The 27,700-nt window shown below is 43.0% G+C and overlaps 1 long non-coding RNA gene across 2 annotated transcripts in view; it reads right to left on the bottom strand.

Annotated features, from left to right (window-relative positions):
- Positions 1–1,945: 1,945 nt before the first annotated feature.
- Positions 1,946–27,700, bottom strand: part of LOC112447829 (uncharacterized) — a 29,560-nt gene continuing 3,805 nt past the window's right edge. Inside the window, exons 2-4 of one of the 2 annotated variants that reach the window (XR_003036093.2) lie at positions 13,969–14,064; positions 3,015–3,063; positions 1,946–2,350 (exon numbers count right to left, since the gene is read on the bottom strand). This is a non-coding gene — a long non-coding RNA (uncharacterized lncRNA). Of the gene's footprint in view, positions 2,356–3,014; positions 3,064–13,968; positions 14,065–27,700 lie in introns of both variants that reach the window. The other variant, XR_003036094.2, reaches the window with a different exon arrangement.

The following is a 27,700-nucleotide window of genomic DNA, read 5'->3' as shown; positions in this document are numbered from 1 at the left end:
TTGCACTCATCTCACACGTTAGCAAAGTAATTCTCAAAATTCTCTAAGCGAGGTTTCAATACTATGTGAACCGTGAACTTACAGATATTCAAGCTGGATTTAGAAGAGCTAGAGGAACCAGAGATCAAATTGCCAACATCCATTGGATCATCAAAAGAGGAAGAGAGTTTCAGAAAAAATCTACTTCTGCTTTATTGACTATGCCAAAAGCTTTGACTGTGTGGATCACAACAAACTGTGGAAAATTCTTTAAGAGATGGGAATACCAGACCACCTGACCTGCCTCCTGAGAAATCTGTATGCAGGTCAGGAAGCAACAGTTAGAACTGGACATGAAACAAGAGACTGGTTGCAAATTGGGAAAGGAGTATGTCAAGGTTGTATATTATCACCCTGTTTATTTAACTTATATGCAGAGTACATCATGAGAAATGCTGGGCTGGATGACTGAGCTGAACTGAAGACTTGGGATACTTTGTTAAGGAGCAATAGTAAGGATGATATGAGGACAAGAAAGAATGGCCACACAGGGACAGATTGGCCTGCAGGGTAGACTCCAGTACTCCAGACCTTGGAGTCTGTCTGCATTCTGTCGGCAGAAGGCTGGGTTCTTCAACTATGGCTGCCATGAGGGTTTTACCAGTCCCTGGGGGGAGGGCAGCGACATGCCCAATGGCCAGTGGCTACTCAGGAAGGACCTCAATTATCTCAAGTATATGATTCTTAGGATCATTTCCTCATAGACTGTCCATGAAAAAACGGTTCATTGTGTTTACAAGACCCTCAACTACCTTTGGAAGCTAATGCCTTTGGCCAGAAATCAAAAGCAGCAGAATACTAACTCCAGAGCTGCTTCAAGACCTGTTACTTCTCTTCTGTGTCATCTTGGTTTTGAGAACTGAGTCCATTCTGAGACAAAATATGGGCATTGTTTCCAAACAAAATAAATCAAGATTCACAGTCTTTTTTCATAATGAAAGTTTCTGAAAAGAAAAAGCTGCTTTGGTCCCAGGTCTCTGGATTGGTAGGATGACCTCTGGGTTGGCTTCTTTTTCTTTAAACTGGAGTATAATTGCTTTACAATGTTATGTTAGTTTCTTCTGTATGATGAATTGAAACAGGTATAAGTATACATGTATCCCCCCCTCTTGGACCTCTCTCCCATCTCACCTGTGTCACAAAATGAATTTATAAATGAGTGCTTAAGAAAAACCCCTAAAACAGAAGAAAAACATTTCTTTGGCAAAATGATAGTGGGAATGGAGCTAGTTTGCTTTGGGGCAAACTTCTTATAAGGATTCCCTGCGGCTATTCCTAGTCACAAGGTAAACTGGGTTCCCCTTACTTCATTTACGTTTTATAACCGGCTCTTATTGGCCGTGAAACCGTATCTTCACTTCTAAAGGTGAGGAGCCTGAGGACAAAGGCACAAGGGCTGACTCAAAGTCAGAGGTGAACAGTGTCCACACAGTTCTTCCCCTGGCACCTGGTTAAGAACCACGGGAGGTAGTTCAGCCTGTGCTGTCTCAGACCCTGAGTTCCATAGGTCATTCCATCAGATCTCTGTCAAGAATGAGGTAGTGCCAACAGGTAGAAACTACTAATGGGAATGCAGATTTCTACTTTCCAGAATTCATTGGCTATACTTTCGCTCTTTTTACCTTTAATCTCTCTTGCACTTCATTACCCACTGTTGAATACTTTGGGGAACATATTTTATACACACATATCTACATATGCATGTATTCCTATTATTTTATCTAAATTTTCCATTGTTCACTGATCCCAACTTGGGATTATCTAATTTAATAGTTAGCAAGTATCCATACTATGAGGACTCTATGGAATTTTAAAAAGTTTAAACTAATAACATAGGTTTCCCATTTCTTGAGGCCATACTTACCGTACTCCCTTAGAGAATTACAAGGTTATCATCAACATGTAGATACAAATGGTTTTAATACATATGAGTTAAATAAAAGAATAGTTCTGGACACTGAATAACAGAAAAATTGGCAGAATGTTAGTTGTTCTTATGTGCCAAGACCTTAAATGTTAATCTTCTTGTGATTCACGATTGTGAGAATCCATACTGTTTTTGTTTGTCTTCCCAGTCTTGATGCTCCATCATAATGCTGCTGACCTATACACTGGGTTACCAGAAACACAGTATTTGACGTATCTTTTTATGAAGCCACCTGGAACTCGCTTTTGAGGAAGGGTCTGCATTTCCTTTTCTGGGCAGGGGAAACTGTTGCACTGAAAGGTTAAGTGTCTTGGGTAGATTCGGCAAGCCTGCTGTCTCCTGAGCTCCGCATGCTGTTTCGTTTATTATTTCTCTTTATTGCTTCTGTGCTGGCAATAAAGTAGGGTTATAAAATTAGAGGGTGGTCACCACGTCCGGTTTCCTAAATTTCCATGTCATGTGGGAAGTCCAAAAGTTTGTGATCAGTGCCCCTGGGTATTTTCATCTGTCTTAGTTGAGGGCTGTGGCGAGTGACCAAACATAATTAAAAAAAAAAAAAAAAAAAATAGGGGCAAGGAAACAAAGCCAGGGTTGACATTTGGAGCAAACTTGTGCCTTCTGGAAAGCAAGGTTAGTTATTTAAGGCACATTCGCCACCTTGAAGGCCCTTCTCTTGCACAAGGACCGTGTAGGCCACAGACAGCCCCAAGAACCCGCAGCCGGGACCACACGGGCAGAGCCCTTGACCAGCAGGATGACCACCCTCTGAAGCCAGAGGAGCGCCAGCGCGGACAGCGTGTGTGGGAGACTCAGGCCCCGCTGTGTGCCCCCTGGCTCTGTCACCACACAGCTTCCCCAAGTCTTGAGCTACCCTGCAGATTGTTTGACTTTTGCCCCTACTGACCACTTCTTTGTAAGTGAGAAGGAGTGGCTCTCTTTGAAGATGGGATACTCAAGGAGGCCTAACCACAAAAACTATCCCCAGAGAGGTTTTCTTTGCTACTCGTCTAAAGCAGAGATCAATTTAAGAAAAAAAGAAGCAACAAACCAGCAAACACTCCCTGTGCCCCTGCAAATATTCTCCCGAGATGGGCCATCTGAAAAAAAAAAAAAAGAAACCTGTTTTATTGTCTCGCCAGGAATATTTTCTAATGGTATCAATAACTACCTTTGGGTGAGGCCTATGTAATACCCTCTTCTGCAGTTTTTATAACCATTCCATGAGGTAAGAACTGCAATATCCCCATGCTACACAGAAAAGGAGCTAGACCTACTTGTCCAGGGTCACACAGCTGCTAACTCCAGTGGGTGTCTGGCTGACCCTGGAGCTCCTATCCATGACTTCCAGGTTAGGAAGGCCCTTAAACTTAATGTTTTTGGCTGAGGAGTGATATTTCCCCCAGGGGACATTTGGCAATGTCTGGAGATATTTTTGATGGCTGGAACTAGCAACTGGCCAGGGAGGCTACTCAACATTCATAGTTCAAAGGATAGCCTCCATGATGAAGAATTATCTGACTGAAAACAAAATGTGTCCAGACTGAGAAATCCTGCCATAGATGCTTTTTTCTATTTCGTGACATTTAGGTTTAATGCAGTTTACTATGTTGTGAATAATTGTAAAGAGAAGAAACAGTGGAGTGAGAATAAAACAGCTCCCATAAATTGTTACCGAATTGCAATGTCAGCCTGTGCCTTTATGCACAAAACTCTTCAGAAACCGCACCAAAACCACAATACTTTTTCCTTAAAACTTGGGCAAGGTGTGCACACCTAAGGGACTCAATGTCATGGACAATTTACGGTTACTTTCCCGCTATTGTTGAATTCATTCTTTCTTCCCTTTTGGGGATAGCTTCGTCTGGATCTCCAGGAGATTCCGAAGATCAAATGTCGCCCCAGATCCTGGGGTGGAACTTGTTACTGAGAGGTGGGCATGTGACCAAAGCAGAAGGAATGTCCAGATGTTTTCTGGGAATCCTGGAACACAGCTCTCCTCAGGGTGGGTGGGAATGAAGCTTGGCTGTCACGAACAGCTCTGGCCTTTTTCCTACTGTGATGGAAATCTTAGCACCGGTGACCGTCCTACAACCTACCGACCGCTGGTTGGTATCTGTGGTATCCAGGGGTTCACCTTCTGTCAGTGGCAGCCTGACTCCTACTTCACCTTCAAGCCATCACTTAAACAGTTCCCTCTGCCTGGAATAGCCTCCCAGGGCTGTTTCCTGTTCTCCAAAGCTCAGCTTCATACTCTCTCCTCCATGAAGCCTTGCTTAAATGCTCTAAATTCGAGTCTGTATATTGACTTTAAGAGTTGAGTTATATAATGCATTTTCATTATTTGCCCAAGTAGGTTATAAGACCCTGGAAGGCAGGCTTGTGTCCTATATTTCTCCATATTCTGTACTTGTTGTCTAACAAGTCAGTGGGCTGCAGGCATAGAGCCACACAGGCTGTGAAACTGGAGATCCCATTTTACCTGACTTTTTGGGGAAGAACAGACAGGTGGTTGGGGGAGACAGGCTTTGTGATGCGACACTTCTAAGTTCATCTCTGCCATCCTGGGACCCACACGTTTGTCTTCAAATGGATCTAGCCGGCTCAGCCTATGGCCTTTGTCCTCTTTTCTTCTCTTTCCTTTGTGATCATTTCCTGCTTTTTCCAGCTCCCCCACTTCTGAGCTAGGGAACTGCTAGCTAGAGTTTCACTTTCTGTGCCTCCTTCCTCACCTGAACCTGGCTTGCAGGGAAGTTATGAGGCTTAAAATCCCATGTATTGTGGGTACTCACTGAATGGCAGGTGTTATAAAAAGACACAGGGTGGGTGAATGCAGGGGAAGAAAGGGAGATAAATGGTTTTCATCAACTACTTACTATGAAGTTTTTCAGAGATATGAGTGTCTCATTCATAGTCATTCATTAGACTCTGCTGTCTAGCGTAGTGGTCACTGGCCACAGGTGGCTACAGAGCCCCTGAAACGTGGCTGGTGCAAATTGACAAGTGGTGCAACTGTATAACACACTGGATTTCAGAGTATGAAAAAAGGAATGTACAATATTATTTCTATTTCTTTTTATATGGATTACATGTTGAAGCGATCGTTTGGCTATATTTATAGCCAAATTATAAAATCTATTGTTAAAATAAATTTCGGCTATTTATCTTTTAAATATAGTTACTAGAAAATGTTAAATTATATCTGTGACTCCCATTGTATTTCTACTGGACAGAGCTGGTCTTGGCAGAGCCTTCTGTAGTAGGGTTCCTGGATGTTGAATAGAACTTCCAACCCACATTGCATTCACTGTATTGGCTGAAATCTCACTTTAGCAGCCTCATTACTATGCCCTGGGAAATTTTAAGTCTCCCTAGTGGGTTTTAAGCTGCTATCGGTCGTTTCCACCCTAATACTTGTGAATCTTGTGAATGAGCACTGGGTTCCTTTTTTCTTTTGGTGGAAAGCAGGTTGTGGTATGAGAAAGTGGGAAACAGAAGGGTGTAAGGACCCTGAGAACAATGAGTAGGTATGAGTGGGAAAGGTTCCCCACCCAAGTGGGGATGGCACAACTGTGTCTCTACTCTTTTTGTACTTCCCACAGTCCTGTCACAATGATCTGCATGTTGCTGGTGAGCCCGCAATAACTGTACAGACTTGGTGATCAGAAGTAAGATTTAAAAGAAGGATTCAACTATACAGGACAATTTCTCATTTGGAGTGATTCTGCAATTCTTCAGTGAGCCTGAAAACCATCACTGGGTGAGTAGCTGTCAGTTCCTTACTAGGTAAGGAGTTTTACTAGGCATTTTTCTTCCCTATCTCTTTTCACAGTGTATTGAGATGGACTCAGAACCATGACTTCACTGACAAGGGAGGAACGTGAAGTTCGGCAGAAAGGCCATGGCTTGCTTTTGATCACATCGAAACCAAAAATCCAAGACAAAATTTGGCTTCTATCATCAAACCACCCAATGGACAGGCTAGATTCTCAAGGGAGGTGACTGCTAATAGATTGTCTCTGGTCCAGAATTTCAATGAAGCACCAAGTCAGAGTGACAGTCATTTGCAAAATGGCCACCTCTGAAATGGCATTGCTTTGGTGAGTCTGTTTTTTTTGCTTTGTACTACTGAAGTGACTTGGATTTCCTGATATAATTCTGAGGACAACATTACTGGTTTTTCCAATCATTTCCTCAGAAAAAACTTAAATGAGGAAAAATAATAAGTAGCTCCCACAGCTAGAGACGTGGAAAAGCTACTGGGCCCCTCTCATACTGTGGGAGCTGTGTTGCCTCTGCTTCCGGGATATTAGTCTTGGGAAGACCAATCTCAGGGAAGATACCAGTCCTTAAATGCAATTTCGCTCTCTTTCTCCCCTCTCTTTAAAATTATCTCCAAGTAAATCAACTCAATTATTTCTTTTTCTTTTTTTTTAGAATATGAAAGGTGACTATATAGTACAGGAAACTCTACTCAATACTCTTGTAATGACCAATATGGGAAAAGAATCTAAAAAAGGATGGAAACATGTATAACTGATTTACTTTGCTGCATACCTGAAACTAAGACAACATTGTAAATCAACTACATTCCAATAAAAAGATATATGTATAAACAAGTCACACACACACAAGAATATGAAAGATGATAAGAAAGCCTCTTAGAACAGAGCTTAATCTCAGGGAGAAATAGTGAACTTAGCTCCCCTGGTTTATAAAGAAAGCTTGAAGGGAATGTCCCTTGTTAAAATTTCTCTTGTTAAAAAGTCGAGAAGCCAGAAAATGTTACTGAACGATGGTTTTTCACACAAAAGGAGGCTTCTGTCAGTACTTCCCCTCTGAGCTCCAGTGCTCCCTCAGGAGCAATGAGTGCTGAATGAGTGCTCTGCTGTGAGTCCCTTCTGTTCCATGTCCTCTGCAGCTTCCCATTTGGTCTCAACAATATTATCCCCCTCTTTGTCCCTTCCTTTTTCACGTCCATTAGGAAGACTACAGGAAAACTGATTTTTATAACTTCTAGTTAAAGACGTGTCTTTTGAGATAAATGCTGTCTGTGCTGTGGTTGGTGTGTTAGTCACTCAGTCGTGTCTGACTCTTTGCAACTCCATGGACTGTAGCCTGCCAGGCCCCTCCTTTCATGGGATTTTTTCAGGCAAGAACACTGGAGTGGATTGCCATTTCCTTCTCCAGGGGATCTTCCCATCCCAGGGATTGAATCTGGGTCTCCTGTATTGCAGGCAGCCTCTTTACTGTCCGAGCCACCAGGGAAGCCCCTGATGTGCTAGTATTCTGTGTGCTAAATGCTCTCCCTGTCATGTCCATTGTTCTGAAAACATTTAGTGCATTCTGATGAACCTCCAGGTACCTGCACCTGTGTCTAAGAGCACATTTCCTACCAATCCTATACCCCAACTATCACAGCCTATGTGTGATTGGAGTTTTGTCTAAATCTGACACTTCACTTGAAAATATTTTCTGAGATCTATCTCAGAAATCTATAGATACAGTATTTCTTTCACTTCACTTATTTCTTTTCAGAATACTGCCACGAATTCCTGAAACGAAATACAAGATTTTCAATAATTGGAATGTTAAATGAATAGGCCCCTTTTGGTAGGAAATCACGGAGGATGGTGACTGCAGCCATGAAATCAGGAGACAGTTGCTTCCTGGCAGGAAAGCTATGACAAACCTAGTGTGTTGAAAAGCAGAGACTTCACTTTTCCAACGAAGGTCCATATGGTCAAGGTTATGGTCTTGTGTATGTATATGTAAGAGCAGACACACAATGGCCTCACCTATGGCTTTGGAAGAATGATGCCACCACTGTGGAGTCCAGTGATCACGGTCAGAACGGAGACTTCTGAATGGAGATGCAGGACACCAGTGTTCTACTTTATTCCTCATTTGCCATCAACCTTTTTTGTGCGAGTCACTGTACTGGCTCCAGTTTCCTCTTTGATAAAATTTAGAAGCTAGTCAAATTATTTCTGTGGCTCTTTTCTATTTGAAAAGCTTACAGGGGACTATTTACAAAGATGTGGAAACCATAAGACACGGTGCAGGATCTGAGCCTGGTAACAGAGACCTGAATGGTTGAGGGCAGGAACCATAACGACCAACCAGAGAGTGCTCATGAGGGGCCCTTCCTGACAGGAAGCTGCTTTGTGGGGAGCAGAGAGCCTGAAATAACCTCCTTGGGATTGAAGGGGAGAAGGTGAGAATAAACACCAAAGCTCACTCTCTTCGCCTCCTTCAGGTCCCTCTGGGGCTCCCTGTTACCCAAACCCAACAGGAACTCTAAAGGTGAGGAAATCTTGTAGTTGCCATAGGTCAACTTCAGGGCACAGAACAGGTTGGGTAAGGGTAGTGAATAGACCTAGAGGTGCACGTGGACGGGCTCGTGCCCATTAGTCCTGCCACCTACTATCTCTAAGTCCACTGTGAGTGAACTCAGGTGGTATTAGCTTCCTCAGCAGCATCAGTTCCCTCCTTTTTTCTTCTATCCAGAATAAAGAAGATCCAACTTCAGCTAAATATGTCTAAGTCAATTTTAAGGTCCTCACTTTTGTATCCTCCTATATATATGTACTTCTGTTAATAACACATAGCTAGTCAGGCTTTGGAATGTATTGATCCTGCATTCCATCCTTCAGTTTCATCCCCACACTGAGTACCCAGCTCAGATTCCCATGGCCTCATCCTTTCACTGTGTCAAAAGCCTCTTAATTAACCTTTTTGATTCTGCTTGTGGCATCAAATTCTAAAGGCAGAACTCAAATCCTTTTCCTTTCCGAAACTCTTCAGTGAGCCCTGTTGTCTGAGGCTCTCATCTGAAGCCCTGAGCATGGGCTCTGACTTCCAACATCCCACGATATGGATGAAACTCCTCCTTTCAGTCTCATCCCTGGCTTCCCTTTATGGCCCTGTGTTCCTGCAAACCAAGCTGTCCTGCTGCCTGTCCTGTCTCCATGAAGATAATCCTAGTTAAGGAGCACCTAGTGTGTGTTGGGAGCTGTCCTAGGTACCTCACCTACACGATTTCATTTACTCCTTACAGACAACCAGTCAGTCCCTTTTTACTGCCTAAAATGGAACAAATGTAACACAAAAAATTTATAGTGAGCACGAAGTTAGGAAGAGAAATCCAAGATGCTAGAAGCAACTCCAGAGAGGTGAGCAAGAGCTAAATCCAGAGTCAATGAGAGGACTGGAACTCAGAATGTCCCATAGGGGACCTTAGGTCCAGGCAGGGTTGGGGAGCTAGAAGTGCCCTCTACACAAAGCCAGGGATCTCTAAGCATTGTGCCTCCACCACTAGAGGAAAATTCCACTCTTTGGCTCAGGGCTGTGTCAAGGAAGGGTTGCTCATTCAATATGGGGGAATAAAAAAACCTTCAGCAAAAATGTAAACCCCAGGCTGCCCATGTGCAGTTGGGTGTCCACATTATTCATGCACTGTGGGAATCCTGAGCCCATAAGTTAATATAAAACGGTAGGCTAGACCTGCAGAACTGTATCATATTGTTACAGAGACAATTGTTCTCCTGCAAAATTCTTCCTGAAGATGATCCCTCACAAGAAACTTCCAGTTGCATAGAAAACAAGCTCTCAGTGCAATAATGTACAGAGATTTCACACCCTAAAAATGCAAATAGTAGGACATCTTGAGCCCCTTGCTTAGGGAGATGAGAGCAGTAACAACCCTGTATAAGGCAAAACTGAGATTTCATTTTAAAATAACAGGAAAATTTATAAAAAGGACCAAATGAAAATTATGAGATTAAAAACAGTGATATTCATAGAAGGATAAGGATTAAACAGGAGGCTAACCTTCGGCATGAGCTGATGAATGAGAGGCAGACATGGGGAAATCATGAAACCTACAGTGACACTTCAAGGCAGGCAATTGTTTGTCCTTGTTAACACAGGAAGAGTTAGGAAACCTTCTCAGGAGGGCACCTCGGATCTGTTCTACGCAGCAGCATGCTGGGGCTGGTTTGCGTCACCTGGGAGAACCCTTTGGGTTCATCTCTTCCCGACTCCGCTTTCAGTGCCATAACGTTAGTAGCTTGAAATTGACCATGGTAAGAGTATTTATACCACAGAAATTGCCAAATACTACTGTTGGGGCTTTTCCCCCCCCTTAGAGAGTCTGTTAAACATTTACTAGCATATCTAGCACTGGTCTGACCTGTGCTCACTTTAAATTGGAAGTCATGATGTAATCTCCTGCAGGGTACTTGTGGGACACACCAAGAATGAGGCTGGCTGAGGGGGCTCACAGTGTGGGCTTTGTGACCTTGCTAAAGTGAGCAACGGCCACAAAACTCTTTGTATTAGGTGGGCTGCAGGCCCAGTGCTAACATCTTCTGATTTCTTTAAGAGCAGCTGCAAAATCCAGAATTTTATGTAAAATCTCAGTTTTTAAACACTGGCAACAGATTCAAACATTTTTAAAGACATTGCTCAGGCCAAAAAATAAAATAAAACCCACATCTGCTGGCTAAATTTGGCCATGGGCTGCCAGTTTGTAATTTCTAGTTTCAGCCAATAAACTCCATTGCTTTGTGTTATTGTTTCTTTCTCTAAATGCCCTCCTCCCCTCAAAATCTAGCTTAAATGATAGTTTCTCCATGTTTCATCCCAGAGCTGTCCATCTAAAAGTTATCTTCTGAACACTAAAAAAATGGCTCTGAACACATAAGTATTTTCTTTAAGGGAAATGTTTATGTTTTAAGTATTTTACAGAAAATACTTCTGTGTTTGATATTATTTGTGCATACATTTTTCTTTTCTGGTAGCATGTAACTTCCCTGAAGATGAAGATCTATGTCTTGGTCATCTTTGTTTCCCTGGAAATGGTCAGCAAGTCTCTTGTATATAGTAGACATTCAATAAGTATTAGATAAAACTTAATGCTAGAAACTCAGTAGATGTTCATTTGAATCACATTTTATATTTGCCTTCAGAATTATGACTCATGTCCTTAGCTAGGAAGACTAGGAAATTTCAAAGCCATGTTGATAGCACACAGAAGATGTTTCTCATCATTCGTAGTTTTATGAGACATGCTTAAGGGAAACTATTTTCTTGTGTGTATTGATGCAGATGAGTGGGTGTTTCTGCATTAAGCTTTGTTATCCAATGAAGTGACTTTCCATAGTCATGTTTGACTGAGATGTTAGAATATAAAGCATTTTCCTATTTAGTTAAACTTTTTTCCCTTGAGTGAAACTTACTAAAATCAAAACATAATATTTACTAATATTTGTACTTAGAATTTTTAAAACTTTTTAATTTTAAAGTATAATGTATTGTAGAGAAAAATGTAAAGGAATACAAGCACTTTGGTGTAAATCTAAAATTAAAATTTGAGAGTTACTACTTTTTCTCCTCCCTTTCTTATGTTGTTTAAAGTACTTTTTAGTTCTTTCTCTCACTTTCAATGCAGTAGATCTGTAAATCTTGCAGCTTTTCATCTCTTAAAAGTTCCCTTGGGATCTTCAAATGTCCTTGGATAATCTTTCCCTGACTGCTTTCTGCTAATTTTAGAAAAGAATTAGTTATCTCTAAATTCCAAGAAGTACAAGGATTCTTTTTGAAACCATGTAAGAGTCTCTGTGTCCTTGTTTTGAAGCAAAAGGCTGACTTAAGAGTTAATGATGGGAAATGCGGAGCTCTAGAAACAAAGAATAGCTGTTGGGCTGGGGAACTGGAAACAATTTACACCAGGATTCTGCCACAGAGCAGAATCACTGAACTCCTAGTTCCCTGACAGATACAGATAAAGACCTGACACTCATTCCTAAATTGTTTTTACAGGAAGCAGACCTCCACCTCACCCCCAGATGAAAACAGTTGACCACAAGAACACAGACCCTAGACTGGTTGGAACCGGAAGGTTGACGATGCTTGAAACTTCATCATGATGCCAACCAACCCCCAAATTGTCCCTGAACTGATCACGTCCTGCTCTTTGAACACTATAGAACTCCTTGCTACCCTCTCCAAGTACCCTCCTGTGGGTCACACAGTCTTGAGAGCATTAGCCTTCTGTGGCCTCTTTGCCTGACAAAGCAATGAAGGCTACTCTTTTCTCAGTTCAGTTCAGTTCAGTTCAGTCCCTCAGTCATGTCCGACTCTTTGCGACCCCATGAATCACAGCATGCCAGGCCTCCCTGTCCATCACCAACTCCTGGAGTTCATCCAGACTCATGTCCATCGAGTCAGTGATGCCATCCAGCCATCTCATCCTCTGTCGTCCCCTTCTCTTCCTGCCCCCAATCCCTCCCAGCATCAGAGTCTTTTCCAAAGAGTCAATTCTTCGCATGAGGTGGCCAAAGTACTGGAGTTTCAGCTTCAGCATCATTCCTTCCAAAGAAATCCCGGGGCTGATCTCCTTCAGAATGGACTGGTTGGATCTTCTTGCAGTCCAAGGGACTCTCAAGAGTCTTCTCCAACACCACAGTTCAAAAGCATCAATTTTTCGGCGCTCAGCCTTCTTCACAGTCCAACTCTCATATCCATACATGACCACAGGAAAATCCATAGCCTTGACTATATGGACCTTTGTTGGCAAAGTAGTGTCTCTGCTTTTGAATATGCTATCTATGTTGGTCATAACTTTCCTTCCAAGGAGTAAGCGTCTTTTAATTTCATGGCTGCAGTCACTGTCTGGAGTGATTTTGGAACCCAGAAAAATAAAGTCTGACACTGTTTAATTGTTTCCCCATCTATTTCCCATGAAGTGATGGGACCAGATGCCATAATCTTCGTTTTCTGAATGTTGAGCTTTAAGCCAACTTTTTCACTCTCTACTTTCACTTTCATCAAGAGGCTTTTGAGTTCCTCTTCACTTTCTGCCATAAGGGTGGTGACATCTGCATATCTGAGGTTATTGATATTTCTCCCGGCAATCTTGATTCCAGCTTGTGTTTCTTCCAGTCCAGGATTTCTCATGATGTACTCTGCATAGAAGTGAAATAAGCAGGGTGACAATATACAGCCTTGACGAACTCCTTTTCCTATTGGGAACCAGTCTGTTGCTCCATGTCCAGTTCTAACTGTTGCTTCCTGACTCTTTTCTACTTCACCCAAAACTCTGTCTCCGAGTTTCTATTCAACTTTGATGAACCAAGGCTGAGGTTCGGCAACACTTCTCTTTCGTGGTTAGGGTTAGCTACATACCATCTGTTTCCTCAAAAGTATTTTTTTTTCCCCTTAAGCAGGACAAATAGAGCCTTCTATTCTTAACTGGTTTCTGTTTTCTGTTAAAGAGTTTGGAATTAGGAAAACCCCAACCTTATGAGTACTCTGTTAAAAATAGACTTAAGCAAAACAGTAAAATGATATTAAACACAGGGCCCAAAGTTTTCTCCTCACTTAATGCTTAACTTTATTATTTGCATCCTTTGGGACAAGGTAGCAAAAGTGAAAGCATAGGCTAGTCATCTTTTCCAAACCTACTTACAACCTACTTACTTGTTTTGAAATTGAATCTACTTTCAGCTATTACATAATTTTTTAAATTGTAAAAATTTAGTCTGCAAATGGCGTAGAAAGTGTTGTTCAAGTATCAGTTGAATTTTGTTCTCATAGTTAAGAAAGATTTTGACTCTGCTAGCCACTCAAGTTATCTTATTTCTAAAGCTTTGGAGAGTCATGTGCATGAGTCCTGTGCACTGTGTACAATCTTGTAAACATAGGTAGCACATTCATTCCACAGGTGTATGTTGAGGAGGATTTGCTCTTCAGGCTAGCTACACAGTGGTGGACAAAACAGGAAGGGCAGAGACTTAGGCCCTGCCCTGTGCTGTCAACAGTGTTCAGCCATGCAGGGACTGAGCCTACAACACCGAAACTCACTATCACATTTTAACTTCAATTGTAAGACAGCTTTGACACGCCGTGCATTTGTTTTCAATTGTCAGTAAGAGGTGATTATCATCATAGCCAAGACCTAAGTTATTCAAGTTTGAAAGGAAACTTTTCATAACATGCACCTTTATCATCAGTGTCAGTTTATCCCATCAGCTGAGGTCCCCAGTCTCTGCTCTCTACTGATGATCTTCTGCTGCACCAAACTGGACTGATCATCCCTATAAAACAGAAAAACACTGGATGTGTGCGATAGAGGAAAACCTGTCACCCCAATGGGGATGGTTACCTTTTGCCTTTGCTTCTTTCAGATAAGCACCTTAAACTGGAAGTCTGGGAAGTTTTCTTCATCCAGGCTGGAATTAATTATTTTGAAACAGCATAAATTAAATGGTGAGGTTTGTTGTCACTTATGTTGTTATTGCCCAACCCCCTTATGTACCTTCTCACTATTTCATATTGTCCTTCAGGAGAGTCATGCTGTATCCATAGCTCCAGAAAGTCATAGACTCCAGTGAGGTTCAGTAAACAGGGGAGGTTCAGCTTTAAATGATCTAAATCCCAACCCCCTTCTTTGATAGCTGAGGGATCTGAGGCTCAGAGAGGTGAAATGAACTCCCATGGGCACAAAGCTCCAGCTTTAGTCTCCTCTTAGTCTACATAAAAAGAATGATGTTCTCAATACTACAATCCCTTATTTTATGGGTCCTTATCGTGTTACTCTATTACAGTTATAGTTGTAGAATATTAACTTCACTAGTGTAAAATGTCTACCAAATACAAAAGTTTCAGGCTTTATTCCATGAAGGACACTTTACTGCTCAGCTCATGACTGATTTTGAGTTGGCTTATCTTAATGGACAATGCTAGTGACTTGAGAATTAACCAAAAGAGATATTCTATCTACCTCGGTTGATTTTTTAGAGGGCAAAGGAAAGGGAAAAGCTAAAAGTGCTTGGAGTTAGCATATGTTGCTTCCTGCCTATGCTCTGAGTTAGCTGATCCAGGGCCATTACACTTCTTGCTCTTATTCCACTGAGGAGATAGGGTTCACATGGCTGAAAGGAAGTGGCTGAAAGTAGAACTGCCCGGACTTTGGGAAAGGGAAGCTGTGTATACCAGGTGGGTAATAAGTCAGGACTTCTCTTACCTATTAAGTTGAACCACATGAAATTGTCCATAATGCACCACTTTTGACCTACAAAAGTAGTAATTTTATAGGACTTAACCTAATTTTTCTTTTCCTCTTTCCCTTTTTATCCTCCCAAGCTGTTGCAAGTATTTCTCTTTGGCCTGGTGTAGGATCAATTCTTTGGCTTACTATCAAGCTTTCACTTGTTCTCTCCTCTTGCCCTTAAAAGCTTTCAGGCTCAGTGTCAAAGATTTGCTCCTTGAAAAGCACAGCTGGATTCAATCAAGGTTGAATTGGTTGGAAAATCAATAGTTCAGCGCTATTTCCTCAATGGAAATGGTTCAACCCAATGATCAGGGTTAATATGCTTAATACAAACATATCTTGAGAGATAGTACAGCTCTCATCTTGCCTGGGCAGGTGGAGATATAGCACCTCTATCTTATCATCCAGAAGAATATTATGGTTGGACCTCTACCACGTAGAGGTCTGAATGGGGCACCCTATATTTCATAAGAAAAAGAGTATGCTGAGTTGTGCTTATCAGGTAACCAAACCTGTACGTAACCTATGAGCATCAGGCCAACTGTTGGGAGGGCTGTTGGTCAGGGAGAGGCGGATAATCCTACCACAGACATGTGAGGAACCAGTTCTTAGGATAAATCTCCAAATCTCAGTTGACTGCCTTAGTCCCTTTATCCTTAAAACAAGAGGAGCCAAAGAAACTTGCCTAAGATCAGAAATGAATTCAAGGTTGTCTGTGAAGACACATAAGGCCTGATAACAGAAGTAGTTCTTGGTTGTAGAAATAGAGCAACAGGATGACAATTCTGGTTAAGAACTCAGGGTCAACTAACACTGGGGAAGGAGAAGGTGGAGTAAATTGCTTTAAACACTGGATGCTCCTGCTTTTTAAAAACATTGAAGTGTAGCTGATTTACAGTACTGTGTTAATTTCTGGTGTGCAGCAGAATGATTCAGATATAAGTATATATACTTTTAAAGATTTTTTTTCCATTGTAGATTATTACAAGATATTGAATATAATTCCCTTTGCTACACAGTAAGTCCTTGTTGTTAACCAGTTATATAGCGGTGTGTATCCTTTAATTCCCTATTCCTTATTTATCCCTCCCTCCCTTTCCCTTTTCCCTTTGGTAACCATAAATTTGCTTTCTATGTCTGTGAGTATGTTTCTATTTTGTAGATAAATTTGTTTGTATTATTTTTTAGATAATATTTATTTTTTAGATAATATTTGTTTTTAGATAATATTTGTTTTTGTGTGACTTATTTTACTTAGTATGATATTGTCTAGGTCTGTCCATGTCACTGCAGTTGGCAATATTTCATTTTTTCTTTATGGTTGAGTAATATTTCATTTTGTACTTGGTATGAGTGCGTGTGCTCAGTTGCTTCAATTGTGTCTGACTCTTTGTGACCCTATGACTGTAGGTCACTGGGCTTCTCTGTCCATGGCATTCTCCAGGCAAGAATACTGGAGTGCGTTGCCATGCCCTTCTCCAGGGGATCTTTCTGACCCAGGAATTGAACCCACGTCTCCTGCGTTGCAGGCAGATTCTTTACCACTGAGCCAATGGGGAAGCTCCATATTTGGTATCAAAATTTTATCCATTCATCTGTTGATGGACACTTAGTTTGCCTCCATCTCTTGGCTATTGTAAATAGTGCTGCTATGAATATTGGGGTGCATGTATCTTTTTGAATTAGAGTTTTTATTTTTTCTGGATATATGCCCAGGAGTGGGATTGCTGGGTCATATGGTAGCTCATATTTTAGGTTTTTTAACGAAACTCCATACTATTTAGTTGGAGTCACCTAGTCGTCCATAGTGATGTCACCAATTTACATTTCTACCAATAGCATAGGAGGGTTATATCTTCTCCATACCTCCTCCAGCATTTATTATTTGTAGATGTTTTCATGATAGTCATTCTGACTGGTATGAGGTGATAGCCTCATTGTAATTTTTATTTGCATTTCTCTGATAATTAGCAATGCTGAGTGTCTTCTCATGTGTTTGGTGGCCATCTATATGTCTTCTTTGGCAAAATGTCTATTTAGGTCTTCTGCCCACTTTTTTATTAGGTTGTTTGTTTTTCAGATATTGAGTTATATGAGCTGTGTGTATTTTGGAAATAAATTGTCTTTTCTTTCTTTCTTTCCTTTTTTTTTTTTGATGGTTTCCTTTGCTGTGCATTAGGCTCATTTGCTTATTTTTGCTTTTATTTCTTTTGCCTCAGGATACTGATCTAAGAAAATATTGCTGTGATTTATGTCAGAGAAAGTTTTGCCTATGTTCTCTTCTCAGAGTTAAATGGGGTCATATCTTTTACTTAGGTCTTTAAACCATTTTGAGTTTATTTTTAATATAGTATGAGGGAATGTTCTAATTTCATTGATTGGCATGTAGCTATACAGCTTTCCCAACACCAGCTGCTGCAGAGACTGTCTTCTCTCCATTGTACATTCTTGCCTCTTTTGTCAAAGATTAACTGAATGTAGTGAGTTTATTTCTGAGTTACTTTGTTCCATATGTCTGTACCAATACCATGCTGTCTTGATTACTATAACTTGGTAGTATTATCTGAAGTGTGGGAGGATTATGCCTCCAGCTTTGTGCTTTTTTTCTCAGGATTGCTTTGGCAATGCTGGGTCTTTTGTTTTTCCATATAAATTTTAGGATTATTCTGCTTTTGTGAAAAATGTCATGGGTAATTTGATAGAAATTGCATTAAATCTGTAGACTGGTTTGAGTAATAAGAACATTTTAACAATATTCATTCTCCTAATCCAAGAGCATGGAATATCTTTCCATTTCTTTGAGTCATCTTTAATTTCTTCTATCAATGTCCTATAGTTCTCAGTGTATTGGTCTTTCACCTCCTTGGTTAGGTTTATTCTAAGGGTGTTTTTCTTAGATGCAATTTTAAATGAGATTCCCCTCCCCTCCCATTTTCTCTTTCTGATAATTCATCATTAGTGTAAAGAAATGCAACAGATTTCTGATATCCTGATGCTCTTGCTTTTATTTTAGGCACTGAATAGATTTGATCAATAAAGCCTGGCCTTACAAAAATGTCTACCTTGGGTGTGGTTGGACTAATGACCTTTAAGATTCTCCCTAAGTTCCAGAAACCCTGCAAAGCAACCCAAAGCACTCAGCCTTCTCCACCCTTCACTGGCAGATATAATCCAAGACACTGCCTTTTCCTCCAACCAGCACACATTTATTAAGGACCTGGTATGCAGAAGCCCTATTCTATGCCAGTGGATATCAAATGTGGCCTCCAGACGAGCAGCCTTAACATTACCCACTTATAAGAAACCCAAACTCTCAGGCCCATCCATAACCTGCTAGATCAGAAGCCCTAGGAGTGGTACCCAGTGTCTGTATCCTAATAAGTCCTTCAGGTGATTCTGGAGTAACCCTAAAAATGGAGAATGTTCTGGTGGTGGGACATGGCCAAAGTAGCAACACTGCTGGGCATGACTTCAGTGGCTTTGTTTCTGTGTGGTAAAGATCATAAAATGTTCCTGACAAACTGCTGCTCAGAAAGAATTCATTAACGTTGCCAACCAAAGAAAAGGAGTCCACATTGATGAAGAATTTATGTTTTGGTAAAATGTCACCATGTCCTCTGAAGCTATGCCACATATTAGGAAATTCTGAAATTGTTTAGCCATGATACAATGTTGTAATTTTGCTGTGAACAAGTTTAAGAGCCTTGATGAGTATTTTTCCTCTTTCTGCTGGTCCTTAACTGTAGCCTATAACGCAGTTTTGATACTAGAAAATAATACTTCTTAGGATTGTCTCCACTTGAAAACTGAGGCTATAGCTGAAAAACTCTTCCATCAGTGCTTTTAAAAAAGCATGACCTGTTCTGTTTTGTTTCCTCCCTCCCTCCCTTCCTGCTTTCCCTATTTTATATCAGCAATTTTAAATCTGATGAGACGTCTCCCTCCTCCAGCACTCATCTAAATTTATCTCACCTACCTGTTCCTTTTCTGGAAAAGAAGCAACAAAAGGAATAGGTCTGTTATATAAACATTCATTAAAAGAAAATACACATCATAGTGAAGAAACCTTTATAGGTACTTGCTTTCTACATCACCACAACAAGCTATGCCTTGTGACTATTTCCCTTTGCAGATAGGACACCAAGGTTTGGAGAGAGAGAGTGACCTGTCCACGATCCAGTTGATTAATGGCAATGGAACCAGAGTCTATATATTGCTCAGAATTTCTGCCTTCTAACCTCATGTGTGCCCCCTAGGTTTCACCACAGTTTCACATTTTGCTTGGCTTGTTCTCCTTTGTACCCAAGGAGAGCTTGTTCTGCATATGTGGGGACAGGGGGTACATGAGTAATCTCTGTACCTTTTGCATAATTTTGCTGTGAACCTGAAATTGCTCTAAAAATAGTGTATTTAAAAAGTTGAATTTATCCTTAGAGAATGGAAACCTGATTCTTATGACAAATGTTTTCCCCTTCCATCTATGTGGTACACACCATCCAGCAGCTGAGAAATTATTACAGGAATTTGGATATCAGTCTGGTACCATTTTTTGAAATATAGTTGATTTAGTGGGTAAAGGATAAGTTAAATAGATAAGCAGAAAAGGCCAAACTAGCCCATCTAACTCTGCACGTGTCCATTTAGCTAAGTTGAGAAAGCTTTAGAAAAATGAAAAAACAAACACCTAATCCTCCCTCAACTTTGCAAAGAAAAGGAAAGGAAAAACATCTAGTCAGCAATTTCTTATTCAAGACATAGGTGATCTGTCAGAAGAAAGGGAAGGTAATAGTGGCTTCGTTTTATTTCACTGCAGTGAAGTTTGAGGTTTCCAAAATCGGCTCTTTTTTCACAGGCAGACCTGTAGGCTTTCGATTCCCGAACTAAATTACTAAATCAGCCGCCTCCCCGCCCCTCCGCCCCCGTCCCCAGTCCCAGCCGTCCCCTGTCCCCGGGCCGCTCCCGAAGCAGCCCTGTGGCCGCAATCGAAGGCTATTTCCAAGTCCATCTGGTTCTTTCAGAAACAGTCTTGTTTGTTGTCTTTTCAGTGACATTCTGTTTATTCAGCCCCCTTTTTTCCTTCTGAGGGAGACAGCTTAACATTTTTTCCCCTTCTTCTTTAAAAAATATTATCTGCTTTTCTTTATCGCCATCGAAAAGAGTGAAAAGCTCTGAAGCAAAATAAAGGGAGATTTAAAGCCGGGCGGAGAAGGGCGCTCTGTGGAGGGGGGCGCCGCCCCGGGACACTGCGGCGGCGCGGCCTCACCCACGTTCCCGGGCCGCCGGCGACGCCCCAGCGCAGCCCGTCATTTCCTCGGACGGAGGCCCAGCCGAGGACGCCTCCGGCGACGTGGGTGGGCTGCTGCAAAGACGCGGCGTCCAGTCCCATTCAGGAACTGCCCCGGGCCTGGCCCCGCGGAGGGCGGGCTCTGTGTTGTTTAAGTAAATAAACGGGTCGGAGGCCGGGCTGGCCGGCCCCCGCCCTCTCCCGCCGGCCCATACCGGGCAGGCCTCCCCACCCCCATGCCCACCCCCACCGCCCCACCCCCGGGCCGGAGCCACCGCCGCCACCCACCGCGCAGGCGGGACCGCGGGCAGTCCCTGGACTTTCCAGTAAACAGAGAAGCTCTATCTTTGTCCCGGGCCACCGGGAGGCACTTGGGTCCGTTCAATCTTGTTTTTTCAGATGTTCCCTTGGGTTCTCTTCCTGGCCCACCTCCTGCCCCAGACACTTCCCCGCGGCCAGTTAGCATCTTCTGCGCGGAAGCTGGAGTCCAGGGAGGCTCAAAGGGTGGTCCCGGGCTGGGAGCGCGGCCTCAGCTGGAAGCTGGCCAGGAATGCAGTTCTCAGGCCCTGCTCCGGGCCTGCTGAATCAGAAACGCTGGGAAAGGGGCCCAGCCGACTTTTCTACAGCTTCTCCATCCAGGTGACTCCATGCACACCCTAGCATATGAACCAAGGAGCCTGGCTGCTGGCTGCCCACGAGCTCGACTTTGATCTGTTCTGTGTGGCTGGGTCCTCAGGCCCCAAGGGCTGTCCAGCCCTGAGCAGGTGCTCAATGTGCATTTTACAAACGAACAGGTGTTGCAGAGGGGAGGGCCAGCTAGCTGATTTGGATTGGTGTTTTCCTTTTTTCCTTCCCACGAGTTCACCTCTGCCCCGGCCCTTCACAGTATATCTCAGCAGAAGGCCCAGGGTTTTTCACTGGGTTTTTCCATCCACTTATCTTTTTGAGAGGATTATGCCACAGACAAGTTCAGTGATGGAGGGATGGGAGGGCTATGGGGTAGAGGAAAACCTCTCTTCCAAGACTGCCATGAGCATAGACTCTGCCTCTTATTTTGTTGACCATATATATATATATATAGGAGTATGTGGCTCATTGGTGAATAATAGGCTTGTCAATGCAGGAGACATGAGTTTAATCCCTGGGTCAGGAAGATCCCTTGGAAAAGGAAATGGCACCCCACTCCAGTTTTCTTGTCTGGGAAATCCCATGGACAGATGGGCCTGGCAGGCTACAGTCCATGGGGTTGCAGAAGAGTTGGACACAACTTAGCTACTAAACAGCAACTATACACACACACACACACACACACACACATATATACACACATAGAGAGAGAGATGTCTTTGGATGGTCAAGCATTCAGGTTGGCCCAGTTCATTTGGTTATCGCGTAGTGCGTGAAACCTGGAGAGGATCCCCTTCAGTGCCCTTTTTCTTCTGTCAGGTCTGATCCTGTACAAGACTGTCCCTGGTAAGTATTGAGCACTTACTATGTGCCAGACCCTGGGGGAGGATGTCTGTGGTCAAGAAAATTGAGTCAGAATCTGTGCTCATGGTATTTTCATTTCACATCAAGGAAGATAGATAAGTAATTTCAATAAAATACAATGTAACAAGTGTTAGGAGAGTATTATTTTGTTGTTCAGTCACTCAGTCATGTCCGAATCTTTGCGACCCCATGGACTGCAGCACGCCAGGCTTCCCTGTCCATCACCATCTCCTTGAGATTGCTCAGACTCATGTCCATTGAGCCGGTGATGCCATCCAACCATCTTGTCCTCTGTTGTCCCCTTTTCCTCCTGCGTTCAATCTTTCCCAGCATCAGGATCTTTTCTAATGACTCAGTTCTTCGCATCAGGTGGCCAAAGTATTGAGCTTCAGCTTCAGCATCAGTCTTTGCAATGAATATTCAGGATTGATTTCCTTTAGGATGGACTGTTTTGATTTCCTTTCAGTCAACAGTGTTATTTAAGATCCTTCTAATTACATACCAACTTGTGACATCTCTTGTTATCTTGATCTGTTATTATTTACCTATTTCACTAATTTAACATGTTTACTTCTTGTCTTTCCAGCTGGATGTTAAGTTTCTGGAGGATAAGAATAATGTCTTACATCCTTTTATCTCCTCTTAGCCTGGTAGGCTTTGTGTACATATCATTGATTCTAGCTGGGGTAATGTTGCTGGAGCAGCATCTGGAGACATTTTTGGTTGTTACAACTTGCACAAATTGGGAACAAGGTCCTATGGACATCTAGTTGGTGGAGGTCAAGGATGTTGCTGACATCCAACAGTGCACGGGACAGCCTCCACCCCCAATACAGAATTGCTGCTGCTGCTAAGTCACTTCAGTCGTGTCCGACTCTGTTCGACCCCATAGACAGCAGCCCACCAGGCTCCCTTGTCCCTGAGATTCTCCAGGCAAGAACGCTGGAGTGGGTTGCCATTTCCTTCTCCAATGCATGAAAGTGAAAAGTGAAAGTGAAGTCGCTCAGTCCTGTCCGGCCCTCAGTGACCCCATGGACTGCAGCCTTCCAGGCTCCTCTGTCCATGGGATTTTCCAGGCAAGAGTACTGGAGTGGGGTGCCATTGCCTTCTCCAAATACAGAATTACCCAGCCCCAAATGTCAATGGTGTGGGGCTGAGAAGCCTGGTCTAGGGAAACCCTTTGGATTCTCCCTGCAACACCCTCCTCTTAACAAGCTGCTGCTGCTACTGCTGCTAAGTCGCTTCAGTCGTGTCCGACTCTGTGCGACCCCATAGACGGCAGCCCATCAGGCTCCCCCGTTCCTGGGATTCTCAAGGCAAGAACACTGGAGTGGGTTGCCATTTCCTTCTCCAATGCATGGAAGTGAAGAGTGAAAGTGAAGTCACTCAGTCGTGTCCGACTCTTAGTGACCCCATGGACTACAGCCCACCAGGCTCCTCTGTCCATCGGATTTTCCAGGCAAGAGTGCTGGAGTGGGGTGCCATTGCCTTCTCCGCTTAACAAGCTAGTGCCTGGGAAACCAAGGAAGCTAACAGCCCAGCAAAACTGCAGGGCTCTCCTCCTTCCTCTTCGTCCACCAGCCAGCACAGCTCTTCCTCTGCCTTCCAGACATGTCATTCCTTTTCCTTATTGTGACAATAAAATCTGACCTGGCTTAGGTAGAAGGGGACATGGACTCACACCTCATTTTCTTTAGCCTTTGAGACCAGATTTCTAGATACCAAATTCCCAGGTCATCTTTATTCTGATCATACTTCAGGTCATCAGTCCTTAAGGTGTGTTCAGGGTCTCTAGGTCCATCCCACATCAGCCAGTATGGCTCCACCTGAGGCCTTAGCCAGACTCATGTGTCAGAAGGATCTTGACAATGAGAGAAGTTTGAAAACCACCACTAGCAATCCTTTGACTCTAACTTGGCTCTTTGAAAGTGGCAGAGTAGGGATATTCCTGGAATGGTGATGAGTAACTGCCACTCATATGACTAGTGTCCCTTACCAGGATGGTTCTAAAACTAGAAATTTCCTGGCTTCTTAGCCCTACATCATAGAAGTGATTAAAAAGGGAAGTCATGTTTTAAGGGTGCATCAACATTGATTCTGGTCCCTAGTGTGATGCTGAGAAGGAACAAAGTCCTGAAAGACTGGGCAGGGTGGACTGGCTTTGTAACCATTTCTTCATGCAGCTTATCGCGTGAGACTTGGTCTTTGGTCATGCAGCTGCACCTGAAGCACCTGCTCATTTTCCTCTGTGGGAGTCCCGAAGATGAAGAGTCCAAATGCGGTTGGTTCACACCTCAGGCTAGAATATGCAGTGTTCTGTGTAATGAAGGGCAAATGCTGGCCTTCACTGGGCTGGCTGCATCTCTGCAGGAATTATTGACCCTCTGGAGTGGGGAGTGGCAGGGGTGGGGAGAAATGTGCTAGGCTTGTGGTCTAGGAGAGTCTGGGGGCTGGAGGGATGGGGGGGTGGTGGGGCGGGGAGGGTTGGGGGGAGGCCCGGGGAGGGTGGTAGGGAGATGAGCCCGTGCAAAAGACATGGCCACTGGTGCTCGGGAGCTGTGAGGGCTAATATCTAATGCCTATTTCCCCTTTTACTTTGTAATTTCTCAAGGTTGCTGGTTAACATCATTAAGCATGACCATCTCATTCTGTTATGGCTTAGAGAAGACCCTGGCCCTGTGGTTGGACTGAGTGGCATTCTGGAGCAGCAAGGTAGTGATGAGAGGGCTGGGGGAGAGTGGGACTGCAGAAATGCCCAGGAAAGGATATTCTTGTAATTCCTCAGGAAAGGCACTCGGATTACAATAATTTGAACTTTAGTGGGGAAGAGCAAACTTGAATTGCTAGAAAGGTCTGGGACATCTGTTTTACAGGTGTTTTCAAACATGCAAGAGTTTTAGTATCTGAATATTGTGTTGAGAGAATCTGGTGGGATGAGTGTGCCTGCTGCCCTGGGAAGAAGCAGCGTGAGACCATCAGAACTGGCTGGGTTTCAACTGGCTAGACCAGTGGTCCTCATACAGGGTGATTTTGCTTCCCAGATGACATTGGGCGATGTCTGGAGACACAGTTGGTTGTCACAAATGGGGAGGTGGGTGCTACTGGCAACTAGTAGGTAGAAGCCAGGGACATTGCTAGGTTTCCACAGGAAAATTGCATGATGAAGAATTATCCAACCTAACATGTCAGTTGTACTGCTGTTGAGCAACTCTGGGCTAGAACAGGGAGAGAGAGCTTCTTGAGAAACACTTGAAGACAAGGTTCATGTGGGAGAGCCAGAATGATGCAGGAGGTCTATGCAAGATTCCATTCCACTGAGGAAAGCACTGCAGACACAAGCCACCCGAATCTGCTTGAGATGTGCTGGCCTGTGTCCTACTCTGCAAATTTAGCATCAGGGGAGAGCTAAATCCTAGAATATTTTCATGCATATGTGATTCTGAGCCAGGGTCTCCCAGCCAGGTCTTTTGAAGAAGTATTGGATGATTTTCTGTACTGAAGGGAAGTGAAAATCCCCACTACTTCCTTGAGGGACCTGGAAGAATATGTTAGCTGGAATGCTGCCAGACTCCTGCTGAGTGTGGCTAGACCTAGAGGCCTTGAGGATCAGGCCTTCGTTTGCTGGAAACATCGTATTCAAAGCACAAACTAGCTCTCTCAGTGCCCCTAATGGTAACTGTACTGCAGTGATAGCCAGGGATAAAGTAGACTGGTCTGTCTTTACTCAGGCGGTGCCAGAAGCCCAGATTTCCAGCCACAAGAACTGGGGATTTCAGGGGCAAGGCAGATGGGAGAATGCCTCATCGAGGGAGGGTTAGTCTACATGAGCAAGGGAAAGACCAGGGGGCCTCCTCCGAGGGAAGTGCCTCCTTCTATGTCTAGTCTGGGTCAGATCCTTAGACTGCCTTTGCCCATTCTATCCAAAGTCTCCTGAGGTTCCCAGCCAGCAAGGGGGTTTTTCTGTGTGAGCTCATTGGTGGGGCATCTGTGGACACATTCTAACTAATCCCTTTAATCCTGCCATGAGACGTGAGAACAAGTACCAGTGACACAAGCTGGCGCCTTCTTGTAGATAGTTGCATAGAACTCTGTACCACGCATGCATGGAGCAGCAGAGTGACAACTGCTAATCTGATTTATCTACATTTGAAAAAACAAAGGTCTTTGGAAATAAATGTGCTCAATTTGAACCCAGTTCTGAAGGGCTTCTAATACTCCTCTGTAAGATCATTACACTTTTCTGAGCCTTAGATTTCTTATCTTAAATTTCTTACAGTATTGTTAGAGGATGGAAAGAATTCATGCGACACAGTTAGTACATTATCTGGCCCAAACTACCGGGTACACAAGGAAGCTGCTTTTATTACTGTTATTATTTCTCAGGCTTCATTCAAGGCTGGGGAAGTCTGAACTGACACAGTGTTTTTGCAACTGGCCAGTAGGGTTCCTGTAGTTAGTCACTGTTCCTTAACTATATTTGCTTTAAAGCTTCTTAAAATTTTTAGTAGTATTGGTAATATATGTGTACAGATGAATTAATCAACACATAAACCCAATTATTGCCTAAAATAAAAGAATATGATAGTTTGTAGTTCAATACATACTTAAAAATAAATTGTCTTTGAAAAGGAGGTACAATGAAACTCATACTCCTAAATATAGTAACATCACCTGGCTCAAAGTATTGCCAAAGTTTTCATCGCTTGGTAAAGAGCTCAGTGAATTATCTAAGATGTTATCACAATAGATTTGTATCTGAAAAGGTAATTTTATCTTTATACTTTAATGTTTTAAAGTCTAGCTTTCCAAACCTTTCATTGACTTTGTATTAACTATCTTGGGGAAAAAATATGAGTATCGGTGAAGCAGTTTCCTAGAATTTGTATTTTAATAAGCTGGATGTGTGTGTGTGTGTGTGTGTGTGTGTGTGAAGAAGATAGTTGGGAAGAGTATCACCCATTTAAATAATCTCTTTGGGTAACTTTTCTAAAAGTTAAAACCCCTTCAGATTTAGGACCCAGTAATCAGAAACTTAATTCATCACTGATGTAAAGAAAGTCAACATTATCTTTGGTTTCCAAAGTGGTTTCCAAAAATGTCTGCACATCTGTTTTCTCATGCACTAATAGTGATCGTCATAGTGATAGTGAAATTGCTCAGTCGTGTCCGACTCTTTGCGACCCCATGGACAGTAGCCAACCAAGCTCCTCCGTCCGTGGGATTTTCCAGGCAAGAATACTGGAGTGGGTTGCCATTTCCTTCTCTAGGGGATCTTCCCAACCCAGGGATCAAACCTGGGTCTCCCACATTGTAGGCAGACACTTTACCGTCTGAGCCACCAGGGAAGCCTATATCTATATATTAATTCTTTAATAATTTACTTTTAATATTGAGTACTTTTAAGATGCCCAGGTTAGATAGGTATTGTTGGGGATGCAATGTGTGAGACAAAGTCTCTTTATTTCAGGAGTGTATGAGAGCTGAGACAAAATGCTGTTTCCTAATTTCTCCTTGAAATAGTTAAGTGGAAGAGATTGCTACTGCTGCTGCTACTGCTAAGTCACTTCAGTCGTGTCCAACTCTGTGTGACCCCATAGACGGCAGCCCACCTGGCTCCACCGTCCCCGGGACTCTCCAGGCAAGAACACTGGAGTGGGTTGCCATTTCCTTCTCTAATGCATGGAAGTGAAAAGTGAAAGTGAAGTCGCTCAGTTGTGTCCGACTCTTAGCGACCCCATGGACTGCAACCTACCAGGGTCCTCTGTCCATGGGATTTTCCAGGCAAGAGTACTGGAGTGGGGTGCCATTTCCTTCTCTAATGCATGAAGGCGAAAAGTGATGCTCAAAGTAGAGGGAGAAGTCTTTAAAAGGAAAGAATATGTCCTTCCTTCCCTTTTCCTCATTC

Source organism: Bos taurus, chromosome 8, assembly GCF_002263795.3.
Source record: "Bos taurus isolate L1 Dominette 01449 registration number 42190680 breed Hereford chromosome 8, ARS-UCD2.0, whole genome shotgun sequence".
Lineage (NCBI taxonomy): Eukaryota > Metazoa > Chordata > Mammalia > Artiodactyla > Bovidae > Bos > Bos taurus.
The sequence above is the reverse complement of the archived record's forward strand: the minus strand, read 5'-3'. Positions and strand labels throughout refer to the sequence as shown.